This window comes from Haliaeetus albicilla, chromosome 11, assembly GCF_947461875.1.
Source record: "Haliaeetus albicilla chromosome 11, bHalAlb1.1, whole genome shotgun sequence".
Taxonomy (NCBI): domain Eukaryota; kingdom Metazoa; phylum Chordata; class Aves; order Accipitriformes; family Accipitridae; genus Haliaeetus; species Haliaeetus albicilla.
In genome coordinates this window covers 1,481,812-1,494,801 of record NC_091493.1, presented here as the reverse complement: position 1 = coordinate 1,494,801, position 12,990 = coordinate 1,481,812, and the positions used below count along the sequence as shown (strand labels likewise).

At 38.4% G+C, this 12,990-nt stretch overlaps 1 protein-coding gene across 4 annotated transcripts in view; it reads right to left on the bottom strand.

Annotated features, from left to right (window-relative positions):
• Positions 1-12,990, bottom strand: part of MYPN (myopalladin) — a 79,075-nt gene that overhangs the window by 55,829 nt on the left and 10,256 nt on the right. Inside the window, exon 1 of one of the 4 annotated variants that reach the window (XM_069795741.1) lies at positions 6,803-7,154. The exons of 2 other annotated variants lie outside the window; for them this stretch is intronic. The gene's annotated coding sequence lies outside the window, so the exon portion shown is untranslated. Of the gene's footprint in view, positions 1-5,852; positions 6,036-6,802; positions 7,155-12,990 lie in introns of those variants that run through there. One more of the 4 variants, XM_069795742.1, reaches the window with a different exon arrangement.

The window sequence follows — 12,990 nt, the reverse complement described above, 5'->3', positions numbered from 1 at the left end:
CCAAGGACTACAGAGGGGTGATGATTGAGGGAAACACTGGGTAGGTTGAGCCATTCAGATTTCACAGTCAGGGCACAACAGCTTTTGTTCAAATGAGACCAAGCATACAGCCTGACAAGGTCTCTGGGCTAGATAGCAGTAAGGCTGAATTGAATATATTTTCTAAGATACCTATTAAACCATCTTTCTAGTGAGCAAAAAGATATCACCGGAGGAACAACTATGCTATTACAGGTTTGATTAATGATGATTAATAATAATTTAGCCTTTCTATAACCAAAATTGGAATCTAAGCTCCAAAATTAAGATCTGGTCTTGAATTCAGTCTTTCTCTTTGCCTGACTGGATTGTTTAGACTGAGATGTGGAATTGGCCTTGATATGCCTTGAGCCTTCCTTTAATTTTTCCTGCTTGGGACTTTGGAACAGAAGTGTCTTTGTGGCTGCACAGAAACCATCCCATGGTCCCCCAGTGTGCAGCAGTACAGAACGCTGGCACTGAGTGGCAGTGCACGGCACACTGCTGCCATATCACGGAGCTAGTAAAATGTATACAGTAATTGCAGGTATCTCTGTCAAGCAGATAAGTGCAGATAACTCTGCACATAACTCTGTTGAGTAAGCAGTAAGGACAAACTCTAGTACAAACACAGTAGACAGCAATCTGTGGTGTCAATGAAAGCACCAATAATTTTGCAGACTGGGAAAATTTGTCTTATAATGAACCAGTATCAAGGGGAGAAATTGCAAAGCTAGTTACAAATAATAGCTCTAAACTGGTGTTATTTAGGATTGAAAATGGGATGACTGACTCCAGCAGTCAGCAGTTCTCTACTCTTGACTGGTTCCTTACCTACAGCACCAAACAAGTGCATTAAGGGCAACATTTTTTGTTTTCTTGGGACGCTAACAGCAGTGACCTCGGGCACCTATTATCTTGAGAGGCATCAGAGGATATCATGAATAAAACTGACTGTATGAACTTCTTCAGTCTAATAATTCAGTTTCCACTAGCCAACTAATTGCACAAGCTTTGTGAGTTTCCAAGAGCCTCTGCTTATGGCAATGTTCTCTTATTAGGCAAGTGATCTTTAGAATAAAATATTCACAAAGGTAGACTTAGTTTTCACAGTTTGTTTTGGCAGTGGCTTGACCTGAAAATCCTTACATGGAAGGGAGAAAAATCACACCGCAGGAAGCTTGTGCAGTGTGACACCGAACACTTTCATTTCCTCTTGTTTGAGGCTTGTTAGACTCATTGCTGAATCATCACTGAAAGAACCTGAGCTTTTCCTAAGAAAACAGCAGTAGTGAAATCTCAGCAAAGCTGAAGGGGATCCCAGATACATCTAAGTGCAGATCCTCTGTTTTATTTGGTGAGAGACAGCTTTGAATGCTTGATGCCCTAAAGGTGTTTTTTTCAAACACCCCTTCTCTGTGTCATAATAAAGAGGTTATCTGCAAATAACAGATTTGATGCAAAAAGCATTTGAACATCTTTGGCCTTCAGTTATAGTTAAAAATGAGTAATTTTAGTCAGTACATGTTGTTCCTGTATAGCTTTTCAAGCTACCATTACTTCAAATGAGACTGCTTTTGTATGAAACCTCAGTATCAGAACAGCTAGCAAACTGCTGCTTCTTTCTCTGCATAGTGGCACCTTTGTGGCCTTTACACAGCAAAGCTCTGGACCTGTATGCCCAGCGCCTCTGTTTGGAAACTGGAAAGTTTAGCAGATATTAGAGGCTATATCCTTTTCCAATTAATTTAATTGCACATAAATGGCATTTACCCATACAGTGTTGAACACTAACAGTTATATGGGTGTTTCAATTGTATGATTACAGCTATGAAAAACAAGCTAAGAGGTGGCACAAGTGATCTGTCTTGCAGACATTTAATGATCACAATCACATTCTTACGTGCTCGCAGGAATTCTCACTTAGCAGTTGCCATTGTCACCGTTTCCATTACTGCCTGTTGACAAGCTGTAGCTGCTGCAAGACAGACTTTGAGACTCCAGACATGGGAAAGGTTAGGCTGGAGCAGAGGACTAAGGTTAGCGGTCTTGTGTGTGTTTGGGGGTGTGAGTGAGTGTAAGATATTTTTAATAATTGTATTTAGAAAGCTATGTACAAGAAGGTGGTTTACTTTTCTGTTTTAGACACATTAGTAGCTTTGAATTCCTTTCCTTGTAATGAACCAAGAAAGTCAGATAACTAAACTCCCATTTCCAAGTAATGTAATTAAATAATGGAAAATAGAGAGCCTCCAAGCCCAGGAGTGTAACAACTTCTGATGGAAACAAAATCCTTCTAAGAACAAGTAGGCTAAAGGTTATGTCCATGTTTAGGAAACATCCTACTACTTCTTTATGTATCTTTTTCAACATAATCTTTTTAATGTTCTAAGTATATGTTGCATTTTCTTCCATCTCTAATCCATTTTATAAATTCCAGACCTTAAAACTCTTGCTTGATTGTAAGTCTAAAAGAGGCTGGTAGCTGTTTCTTGCTCACTGTTACGTAATTTTGTAAATAGTGAAGAGACTGGTGGTGGTGGTGGTGGTTTAAGTATCTTCCATGCTGCTGCTCTTTGCTTTAATGCAAATGTCTGCTGTTGAAGGGATTTTTTTAAATGCTGTTATAACTGATGTACGGCTACTAGTGCTTCTGTTCAGAAAAAGAAGTAGAATCAGGCCCTCTTCTGTAAATAAAACCTCCAATAGTCCAGCTTCTGCCCTTAAATACATTGCAGGATAGACCTGGAGCAAGCAACTTCACTTAAACTGCCCAGGATTTACTTGTAGCTGTAAACAGAATTACTAACTCCCACCTCGTAGCCCCTCTATTTGTAAATGCCACACAGTTAAATTTTTTAAGCAGTTTTCAGGTAAAATGCAAAGTTTTTCTGTACAAACTTGAATCTTAAATCTTGAGAAGTGTTACCTATAAAAGAAAGTTCCCTTCTAAAAGGAAGGGGAAACAGAGAAAAGAAGGGAAGAAAGGGAAGGAAAAGAGAAGAAAGAAGGGAAAAAAAGGTAAATATAGAACATCCAATATTTGGAATTTGGGGGAAATGTCATTATTTTTAATAAATTCTTAACGGCTTGGGAGTTGAACAATCTTTTGAAATATTTGTGATAGTGGATTGAGGCCTTAACTGATAAAACTACTTCTATGTTCTTTTTAAATGGGAATTGCTATCTGGATTTTCATTAGAAAGGGAATATAGAATTGAATGATCTATATACAGTTATATATAATCTATATTTAGTTAAAAATGTTACACTGAAGTAATAAATAATTTGAATTTACAGAGATATAATTTAACATGTGAATATTTTATGAACATTAGGTAAATAACCTCAAACCACAAGCAAGTGACTTGAAGCTGGGAATATTTAAGAGTCTAGATTTCTGTAGCAGAGGATCTATCTAGACTGCTTTTTGTAGTGATGTTGGTCTCCTCTAACACAGCTCTTTTCCTCTTGTCTGGAGGTGTTCACCATTTCACCCACAGGCATTTGAATGCGACTCAAATTGTAGAAATGTTAAAGCCTTAAAAGCACCTATTTTGCTTTAAGAAACTTTAATGAGCCTTAAGAGCACCTATTTTGCAAGCAAACAGTGATATTTGTACTGCTGGTGCTAGAAATGTGAGAGGTGAAATGTGTTCTTCATTACCACTGTATTTCATCCCTAATGTCTCTTCCCTTTCCTGCTGACAGCACAATCACACCACCCACAAAAGAAAAAAAAAGTTGGGATTCATCATCTCAGAAATGGAATGGGATAAATCCTCTCTCTAAGTCATTCTGCAGAAGACACTGCAAGAGGCCTGGGTGCACTTGGAGTCATGCCCTGGCCTGTGACCTCAGTGTTACAGCAGTGGGCACCCTAAGCAGCATAAAATATTCAGCCCTTCTTCAAGGAAAAAGCACATTCAGAGCTCTTTAACTTTTTCAACATTTCCTTCATACCATCATATAATGAAAAGACCTTTTTTCTTTTTACTCTGACCACAAAAAGTCTTCATTATTTTGTAATTAATATTGTCCCAAGACCCTTTCTTACCCATGTCTCAAGTTCTCTTTGCCTCCTCAGTGAATCTCCTTGAACTGCAAGGTAAACAGTATCTTGTACAAAAACTCCATACAAAGTCAAATTGAAATAAATTTAATCTGATTTTTAAATTAGAAGGTCAAAAAGGAAAGCAGGTGATGGCTGTATTTGAGGCCTGCCTGGGATGCTTCTCCATCCTCCTCTCCTATTGCCCTGTGAAGGCCAGGCCTCAGATGTCAGGACAAGCTCTGAGTGTAGTACTTCAGGTGCTCCTAATGTAGGACAAGTTTTTATTGACTCAAGTAATGTATATAGTCCAGTTTCCTTCAAGGATTGCCCATATAAGAAAGAGTTTATATGAAAGGCCCGAAAAGGTACAGCAGAGGTCCACAGTTTGGTGCTGAATCTACATACAAAAGTCCTCAATAGTAAATATAACTAACAGGCAACTATATTGATTTATCCTGGTCCAAAACCAGGCAGACATGTCTGCAAGTCTTTTATGGCTAAAACTGCAAATCCACTTTCATGGACTGTGACCCAAATGATTTAAACTAGGTCATTTCTATTATTCCTGCTAGCAATATGTGTGAGCAGTGCAGAAATCTGCAAATGCATGCGGTTGAGGACTACTGTAAAGTTTTAGTTTGGGACTGAAGCTACAGCTTAGCTCTCAGTGTTAAAAAGTTATTTATGTATTGCATGTGCTCAGTCTAGACTGGCAGATTACAGCACTGCATAAGGTACTGTAATGAGAATTTGAACACCTTAAAACACTGAGCAAAAGTCCCTGTTCTGTCCGTGCATGTAAGCAGCACCAATGTTAAGGGAATCGTATACATGTATCTGAAGACTGGACAACCAACTGCTTGTGTAGCCAGACTGAACAAGCACAAGCTGGACAAAGAAAAGCCCTGAAAAGCAGGAGTATGCAAACTACATGGCATTTGCACGTCTTTTTGTCTGGTAATTTCAAATCTATGCACTGTTTTGTTTTTAAAATGAGATTCAGTTTTCATACAAATACTGGTTCCTAGTGAAAAAGGGAACTCAAGCCTTAAATTAGACACAAAAGAAATCTGGCTTGCATTTTTTCCCCCAAGGTTTTTCAGTTGTGCCTTTCTTTTTTCACACTCTCACTGTATTTGTTTCTTTTTGTCTGCTGTTCTGTCTTTTTTGTGCTTTTTCATCAGTCTTCCCTAAGAACATTGTAACATAAAAGCCTTCACATGTGAATCATATTTTCAAACTACAATATTTAAATGAGATTTATATTAGACAGAATTAATTTGCCTGTCCCTGTAGGCTATTACTGTTTAGGAAAACAAGTACTAAACCAGTTAAGTTTTAAACAGAAAAGTGATTTTTTTTTTTCCCTGCCAGTGATTTAGATTACAATTTAAATTGCATTGTCCAATTGCTGTTATGGTATTGTGTAAATTTTTAACAAACCATCTTAATGTTATATTTATGTGCAAATATACCTAGACTGCTAATTCTCAGCAGCTGTTGATAAGAAACATTCCTTCAGTACCACAGCAAGACCTGCTGTAAAATCTCTAAGAATGCACAGGAATAGCAAACCAGCACAGAGCACACAGTTCTCCTTTGTCTTTGACAGTCTGTCAAATACAAAACCTATCTAACTCCTGAACTGACTATAAATAATTTCTGATATGTAAATATCATTCTGCTCAGCTACAGGAACTAACACACTTCCTACTGCTGTTTACTTTTGTTAGCTGTTTCTGAAAGAAAAAAAGAAAGACAAAAAGAAAGAAATCCTGACCTTAGGAACCTTCAGGAGATGTAGGAGAGGGAAAAGAGCAGAGTTGAAGTTTATGAAATTGTTCCATTAACATTTGCTGATTTTGTTTCCACTCTTAAAGTCTAGAGCGTCTTCACAAATGTAAACCTCATGACCAAAACAAAACTACTGATAATCAGTGTCTTTAGTGTCATTTGTATAATGTTCTATTGACGTAAACTCAAGAGCTACTCTGTTCTCTTGTCAATTGTTGACATATTTTGTAAAACTTAAGATGGGCTTCTGATTACTGCTTAATGTTGCAATATATTGGGCCAAACATTTGCTACTGACAGTCAAATACTTTTCTGAGAGAGAGAGAGAGGGAGATAGTGAGAGCTCAAGGGTGAGAGCTATGCCCTTCTAGCAGGACTGTTTCTGCAGCTGTTGTGTACATTAATCCAGAGAGCAGATCTCCCAGCACTAAATATAGCCAGTGGGGTCATTTTACATGACAAAATAAATAAATAAATAAATAGAAAGTATTTAACTATGGGGTCACGTTAAATTAGGTTTGATTTTGCTTAAGAAGGAAATCCAAATTACGGCATCTTGGTTTAAGGCTGAATACTAGAATGTAAATATTTCAGAATGTGGAGGGAAAATAACCGGGAAGAATACAGTCCCGGCAAGGAACTTTTCAGGTCATTACAATCTTCTGTTGACTCTTTGGAGGAGTCAGACTGGCTCCGAGGGATTTTGAGAACCCCACCAATGCTGTTCAAGCCCTTTATAATACTGTGGAACATTGTTTCTCTTTCACTGCAATACATATGCCTCAGCATAATTTAAGTCAGTCAGTTTAAAAATTATTTGTTCCCTGTATATGTCTTACCAGCAAAAATTAGCATTCAAATATACATACTCATCAAACCCTTCTGCACCTGTGCTGCAAAATCAAAATGTAGACCGATCTAAAGTTGAGGGATTACCTTTTTTAATTCCTCCAGATGTTGCTGCCCAACCCTGGCAGTTAGTAGCGATGACAATTATCCAGAAGTGTGAGATTAAAGTTAAGGAAGCGAGGGAATTCTTCGAGTCCTCAGGAACAGAAACAGCTAGGAGTCCATACAGTGAAGGAAGTTAACCTTCGTTATTATGAGGATGGCTGTAAGGAGCTGGACAACCTGTCACCACCGGAGCAATAGCATTTGTCAGTTTGCAGGTCCCAAGTTATTTTGAGCAGCGTAAACCATGTGCCCGCGGAGCATTCCACCTCATTGGACAGGGAATCCACTGCTCTGACAGCACCTATGGGCACCGAGTGCCTTCTCCTCACTCATGAAACGTCCCCTATAGATGCTTATGCGGGTTTTGCCGATTCATCCAAGTGGCATTGTATTACTCTTGTCAGCCGGTTTAGACTTCAGCCTTTTAAAATTACTAGTTATTGCTATTGTCTTTATGTTTTGATCAGAACTCGAAGATTACAGTCACTGGGAAACCCATCAGCCGGTAACAATGTAAAAGTTTTGCAACTCCAAAGGCAAACTCAGCAAACGCGTGTGATTTAATAGTAAAATATTCCTGACTTCTTTGAAGTGTTCGATTTAATAATAAACACAGTGCAACAATGCAGAAATCCTTAAGGATGGCCTGTAACTACAAATCCTCAAAACGCTAGAACTTCTAAACTTGTTATTGAATGCACAGAAAGAAACTGTTGGGGGAAAAGTAATTAAAAGAGGCGAGTGAAACTTACCTGTAAATAAAACTGAGATATAAACATAGGTAGAATATTTCAAAATATTTTAAGCAGTACACAGAGAAACCCTGGTATTATATAGAATTTCACTTTGTAAAACTGAGCTACTGGTTAAAACCTCAAATTACTAAAACCTACCACATCACTTGGAAAATGTAGAGACTAGATTTTCTTTTCTACTCATCCTATACAACAGCAACAGAAAATAATCTGTAATTCTAAACGGTTTATCATACCAAAAATACTGCTTGATTGTTGGTATATTATTTTATTAAAAATGCTCGTCACAATTCTGATTTTAAAAGATTACTAAAATGTTACGCATTTCTTATGGAGAACTGATATATAGCCCTTTCCACAGCTAATGATGTAATTAGCTTGGGTTTTGACCTTCTCCCAGTTCTCTCAAAATGTTATCGAGTGAGCGCCTTTGCTAGAAAAGAAGTTCTCCTGTGGGATGTAGTTCTTCAGAAAGACGTTTTTTGGGGCATAACAATATGAAGAATCAGAGGTATAGGCAATACTTTTATGAAAAATTTCCTGATGCATTGGAGGTAGTTTCCTTTTTTCTCTCTCTCTTTTTGTGAAATATCATTGTGAGAATAGATTGTGAGCATTAGTTTGTGGTGTGGCTTCTTCAGTGATATGGAAAAGTTGTATAGTGAAGTCAGCCCTTCTTCTGGGGACAGGTTAGGCATTTTGGGGGTTGGGTGATGTCTAATGTGACTTTATATCTGGAACAGAGATCTAATGTATTCTTTATAATGTCCATAACAGGAGGTGTGAGCCATACAGTGCTGACAGGAACTGCATGTTGATACTGTACCACATGCTACTGTGGCTTGGACCTTACAGTATCTGTAGATCTGTAGGCTACAAAGCCTGAAGCCTGAAAATAAAGTCTGATGTGTCCAGTAAAATAACTGTAAATCTATGTGGACTTCTGCTGTGATGCAATTATTATAAAATGTGCGTGGAGTCTTGCTGAGTTGTGAACTGCTTGTGCATGGTATGCGAAGTTAAGAAATCCAATGTGACTATTCAATCTGATCCAAAACAACATCTAAAAATTTCCCACTGTAAAAGAGAGTTTTGTATAAGATGCTAGAATTGCAAAATCACTGAATAATCTGTTCAACAAATGAGCTAAGGGTTATACAGAAAGTACAGCATTGAGAAACCATAAAAGTTATGAGCCGTTACTGTGGCAAAGAGACTGACCATTGTAACAGCAGGTGGTACAAGGACAAAACTTCCAGGAACCACAAGAAGAGCATACACAGTAAACGTGCTGGGTCTTGCAGAGCTGTCATCTTGGTAGAGCAACATCAGAGAATTTCAGATTCACTGGTTTGCAAATAACAGCATAAATCCATGAAAATACTGTTGTTCCTCTGTCTACTTTTTTAGAAGACAGTGAGTTGAGGCTTTTGACTGCTAAGCACTAATAAACCACTTCAGGATATCATGACCTCCGGCTTTATGTCCTTTTGCCTTTGCTGGCTAGCAGAAGGGAACATCTGCCTCTCTAGGATAAGGCGTAGTATCCTAGAATAAATTGCGAGTGCTAATTCTCTTCAGATCTTGTCTGTCAAAGCCCAAAGTACCTTTACAAGCAGAAGGAATGAGTCTTAAAATGGAACTTTGGACGTAGCTGGTTTGCTGTTATTCCACAGTAGGATAATCAGACTGTTATTGTAAACCTTCAGGATTTATCATAAATGGAAAATTCTTGATTTTCTAGATATTAGGATGAAATTAATACAATCCTATTAATGGCATGTGCTGAACCATTAATTGAGAAATGAGATGGGTTACACATTATTTGGTAGAGAACAATTACTAGGCATCTGTGTGGACTGCCCAAAATTATATGAGGAGTCATACTGTCTTTTGGGGGTCATTTGAAGGCATCCCTGATTACCACACATATTGTCCAGCCTGACAGTAAGCCTGTGAATATGGCTGAGGCTGGAAGAATCCATCTAAAGTACAGTATTGAAGAGTTTTAGAGCCTTAGAACATAAAAAAGAAAAGGCACCTGAAGATCTGAAGAAGTCATTATCCTTTACAACGTTGATCTACCACCCTTTTTTTTTTTTAAAGAGCTCAGAGAAGAAGCAGAGCTTAGCTTACTATCCCAGAGTAGCTGAGGCAGATGAGCACTTCTCTAAGGCATAGGCTTGCCATAGTTGCAGTGATTTCAAGGTTACAATTAAGCCCACAGTACATACAGGTCAGTATCGTGTACCTAGCATATAGCGTATATTTGCCTAATTAGTTTGGAATAAGAAATTCTGCAATTCAGGCTACCTCAAGCTCACAATTACACATGTATAAAAGTTTATTTCAGCTTTAGAGGTTTGTGCTGGAAATAGTGCTGACAGCTGCAAGTTGGCAGTAAGCTTTGGGACATATATTACAGGGCATCCTGATTAGTTAGATACTTATCACAGAAGCTAGTGATGAAAAACAGCTGGACAAACCTCAAAATTGTATTCTGAGCAGGAATACCACCTTAGAATAAAAGGCATAAAACTGACTGCTGCTGCAGTTTAGTTGGGAGCAGAGAGGGGATGGAGGCAGGACTAGAAGACTGGGAGCCAGCTGAGTGGCAATACACATGGAGCCAGACTGAGCCCCAGGCAGTCCAAGAAAGAAAAAAACCTGCACCAAGCTGAACATTAGCAGTGCAACTCACAGGAAAGAGGGCATCAGCTGCACAAAGACAAACTTGCTGGCAACTGTTTTAACAGCTGGTTTGTGAAGTGACTCTGATTTTAATTAAGCTCAACTGGACTAGACCAATCCCCTTTCAGATCAGCTCCAGTTGGTTTACACACAGCAGCTGGGGAGATCAAAGTAGTGAGAGTTTCTGCTGTTACTCTTTAAGGACAAGTATGTAAAATGGTACTGTAGCTCAGGTGATGCTTCCTAACTCATTCAACCATTATAACTTGATCTGAATTTTTAGAGAAAATGTAAATTTATCAATGATTTAATTGCGTACTGTGGACACAGCAGTCAAGAAACATGTGCAGAATCAGAAAAAGATGTTGAAGTCACAAAGGGACCTAAGAAGCACAAGTCACAGAGCGTGCCCCAATTATGCTTCCTTCAGGAGCTGATCAGTCACTGTCAGCAATCCCTGCCAGCATGAAAAGAGTGTTCCCTCCCCTGTATAACCAGATCTGCTGCTGGTCCTCACAGCCTGTCCTATGTTTCAGATAAGCATCTATCATCTGAAAGGATCTGGATATATTTGGGTGTCTTTGCCTACAAGAGTAGCTTGTGATACTTCCTCCCATGGCAATGTCTCTGGTAATGAAAGCTCGTTCATGCCCTCTTGCCTTTGTTCTGTCATTATTTCAGAAGAACATAACAGTGCTCAGTGTGTTTATTCTGGGGTGTTAGAAAATACCGCCAGTGTCTAGAGGAGAAGAATTTTCTGTTTTACAGCTCATCAATCTCTTGGCTCAATTTTTAAACCAATAAAAGGAGTTTGCAGTATGATTAAAGATATGGGCAATGATGTGCATGTCGCAGATTGTGATTCTGTGCTAGAAGTGTTGGCTGATGGGCAAATACAGATTGCTGTTGCCATGTCTGCCTCTGCAAGGGACAGGCAAGAGTGCTGAGGCAGATCCAGACAGACTTGATATATTCTATATATCACATCGGCAAAAAATTACCAAACAAAAAAAGAAAATGATGGTCTAGCACTCCTTCTACATTGCAAAAGGCAGGTAGACTGTCATTCAAGCAACAGTGGGCAATTTCCTTGCTCTAAAAGGACACCTAAGTACAACTAGACTATGTATTACTGTGTAGAAGGTCTGCATATTCTGAGAATTACAGTTGGGAATGTACAAATGAAGATCTTGATACACAAATGGTAGAAATGACAAATCAGTGGGGTTTTTTGTCAGCAAACTCATGTCCTACTGTCTCTCCGAGACTGACAAAGGGGCTGTCGTCCAAAGGGCTCCAACTGATAGCAAGAAAAGCTGGTATCAGATATGTCATAATAACTTCTTACCATGCTGTCACAAATGGGTTCACTAAAGTGTATGTGCCATTAAGCTGATGACGGTGCTATACAATACAATAGAAATTTGCTCTTGATTTAGAGGAACACAGTACCTGCTTTTGAAAATCAAATACCACCTACAAGACATAATTACAAGTTTCCATGGACTTTCTTAAAGCCCAGTCTATAAAAGAAAAGACATTCAAAAGAAACAGTGATATCATACTAATATTTACACTTGTATCTTCAATTTTCATATATAAGAAAAAGTTTCGAGAAAAAAACACCTTTTGCATACCAGTTTTACTGGATTTTTTCTGAGCGATGATGGGGAAATACCCAATATACAATACAACAGCAGACTCTGTTCTTGCGCATAAATATGTGCAATAGCAGCAATAATCATTGTGTTCTTGTGACTACCACATGTGACCTTCAATTATACAGAGCAGGAAGATGGTGTTTATACAGCTACCTCACAAACAGAAACATGGAGAGATAGGGAAAACTGGAAAAGGAGGAAAAAATCTCACCATGTCTAAACAAGATTTTCTACAAGACCAGGTTTTTGCCTGTGATTGTAATGCAATTCTGAATTACTGTCAGAAATATTAATGTTATCTTTGTAATTGGTCCTAGATTTCTGATAGGGGTTTAGATAGTGATTTTTTTAAATTCCCATTGAAAATTCTGGAGCCAAAATACTAAATGTTCCATTTCTTTGAAAGCCTCCTTAAGGCTCTTTGCAGTCAAATTCTAGTGGGGTAGTGATTTTGCAGATCTCTCTGGAGCCCAGTGGAGCACAGGGTTACTACCCACTTTTGGTTTGCATCCCACTAACCACTGGTCTCGCTCATCCCAAGACTGAACTAATTTCTTTCTAATGTGGAGTATGAAATAGTGTGTTAGACAAGTTTTCTCCAATGGGCTGAAGGAGTAACTTCAGGAGAGAAGCTTAGCAGACCTGTAACTGTTTTGCTGGTCAAATATGAATGTTGACTCACAAAATACCCACTTTGTCTTTTGTTATACTAGTCTAGTTATACTAGCTTATTCCAAGGGCAGTGGATTGCTCCCTACCTGTGCAGTTTTGGACAACAGCAATGATGTCTTTTCCTGAAGCATCAGTGACTAGTTGCTGCTTGAGGTATTACATTTAAAGGTCCAGTAATTTGAACAGCAGTGGCAAGCCCTATTTATCTTTTAGATTATAGACTTTAATGAATTATCTTAAGGCCATTATTCTTTTGGTAAGAAAAGTGTTAATAGCAATTTTCCGGATGTTTCTGGTAAAGCTAGTTCAATAGTGATTTGCAAACCTTGTGTAAGATAATAAGAGTTGGATATTTTCTATTCATATCATTATGCAGTGCATCTCTTAGCAT